At 44.7% G+C, this 2,500-nt stretch overlaps 1 protein-coding gene across 1 annotated transcript in view; it reads left to right on the top strand.

The window, feature by feature from the left end:
* Positions 1 to 2,500, top strand: part of dlc1 (DLC1 Rho GTPase activating protein) — a 129,344-nt gene that overhangs the window by 33,528 nt on the left and 93,316 nt on the right. The gene's annotated exons all lie outside the window — the stretch shown is intronic.

Genomic DNA, 2,500 nt, shown 5'->3' with positions numbered 1-2,500 from the left:
CCTGTGGAGGGAGCAGAGAAGGAGGGAGACATGTGAATATTTAGGCTGGTTGAAGACCAATCGTGCTGCAGCATTTTGGATCAGTTGGAGAGTGCACATGCCGGGAGGCCAGTGAGGAGGCCAGTGGTCGAGTTTTGATATGACTGATGTCTGGATGAGTAGCTGGGCTGACTCTTGGGTGAGGAAGGGTCTGATCCTACGGAAGTTATAGAGTGTGAACCTACAGGATCGGGTGACTGACTGATGCATGTGTGCCTTGAATGAGAGCTGACTGTCCAGGACGACACCAAGCTTAGCAGTTGGAACCAAAGTCACCAGGGCGTTGTCTATGGAAATAGTGAGATACTGCATGGGGCAGGACTTAGATGGGAAGAAGAGAAGCTCTGTCTTGTCTGGGTTCAGCTTGAGGTGGTGGGCTGACATCCACTGTGAGATGCATTGAACCTCACATGATGGCAAAAGGAGGACAGCGATACTTCCTCATGAGCACCAGAGCTGCCTAACATTCATTTACAACACTCACAGTGTAGTCCAAAGTAAACGCCTGTTTAAAAATGCAGCTGAAGAATGTTTTCCCGGCGAAGAGATTTGGTGTAGAAGAAAACAAGAGAGAAAGATGGAGAAATATAGCACACACGTTGGGGCCTTTTCCACCAAAAGAACCTTGGTTCAAGAACCAGTGCCGTTCAACATTCTTGGAACCTTGGTTCGTTCTTACAGACTGGCCGTGAACCTGGCTTGCGTTTCCACCAGATTGAACCAGAGGAACCAAGGATTTTGTGGTTCCCGTTCCAAACTAACTTCTACGGTTCGAAACCAACTCGGTTCTCGGTGGAAAAGCTCACCTCTGGTTTTTTGATTGATTGATTATTTTTTTATTTTACGTAGGAAGCCCTCTGTATTTTATTCATCCCATAGTCAGGAGAAAGAACCCGAACCGGTTCTTTGCCGGTCGAAAAGCACCCGTTGTATCTCATATTATGTCAATGCATGTTAGAGAGGTCTAGCTGACGCCACTGGGTGTTTCTGCGGGCCACTGTCTCTCTCTCACACATCATGTGAGTGTGTGCATGCATAATGTGTGGGCAAGCATGCAGGCCAGAACTCTATCTCTAGCTCTAGCTCTATTCTTTTTTGTGATTTAATACTTAATGGCCTGAGAAGTCAGGCAATCAATTCCTGGGTCTGCATGGCTAGCCAGATGCTTTAAAAAATGCTGTTAGAGGCCGCTGTAGGCAAAGCTACTATACATGTATATGAAGCTAAATGCTCAACTAACATACAGTAAGTTAGTTCTAGTGGTGACTTATTTGTGGTAGTCTGTGAGTAAGTGCCAATGAGTAAACTGATTTTAAATTGATCACAGCATGGGACCAGCTTAAATACTCTAATTAGACCTGAGAGGAAAGAGAAATTAACACAGGAGAAGAGAGAAAGAAGTATAGATTATATAAAATGGGCAGTGATAGAGGTCTACAGACACATGAACCTCTTTTTGCATACAGAAGTTGTTGTTCACTAATGGAAAGAGTGTATAAATTAGGCTAAAATAAAGGCGCCTTCGTCTTCTTCCCTGTTCATCGTCTTCTCTTCCCTCTTCATTTCTCTATCCATGGTCTGTTCCCTCTTCATCTTCACCTCCCTATCCATGGTCTATTCTATGGATTAAAACAGGTCAGGGTTTAGAGATTGAGTCTGGAACCTGGGGTTAAAAGTCAGATGGCAAGAAAGACCCTTGCATTCCAACTGACCACTGCACTGCACACGCGCGCGCGCGCGCGCGCACACACACACACACACACACACACACACACACACACACACACACACACACACACACACACACACACACACACACACACACACACACACACACACACACACACACACATACCCATGTCTATACTTCTATACTGAATACTGATACAACAGCATTTTCTAAAATGCATAGCAGGACCAAAGATGGAGATGAATTGTGTTTTGATGTGTGAGTTTTCTATAAATGTCTGCTGATTATACTGTACCTCCATGAGCCTTGAATCAACATGGCTTCATTAAAGCACCAGCTAATAATGTGATATTTCTTCAGAAGTCTCTGGGGTTCTTTATCTGTTATGGCCCTGGATTTAGACATTTGCACACTGGAAAACTATGTGAATGGTCTTGGTTCTCCCACTGTATGTGTGTGTGACGTGTGTGTGTGCGTGCATGTGTGTGTGCATGTATATGTCGGAGACTCTGTGTGTGCACTGTGTGTGGTAATGTGTGAGTGTATCTATTTGTTGTGTTTTGGTGTTTATCACTTTGTGTTTATCAGATTCCAGTCTCTTGGAATAACAGTGTGTGGTATCATTGAGCTTTACACAAAAACACATGTGCTCATTGGGCTGCTGATATAGGCCAGGGTTTAGCTGCGTCACATTCTTTAGGTCAACTGAAGTCTGGACACGCACACACACACACGCACACACACACACACACACACACACACACACACACA

The sequence above is a fragment of the Nannobrachium achirus genome (assembly GCF_963921795.1).
Source record: "Nannobrachium achirus genome assembly, chromosome: 3".
Classification (NCBI taxonomy): domain Eukaryota; kingdom Metazoa; phylum Chordata; class Actinopteri; order Myctophiformes; family Myctophidae; genus Nannobrachium; species Nannobrachium achirus.
Note: the sequence above shows the minus strand (reverse complement) of the source record. Positions and strands in the feature narration are given on the sequence as shown.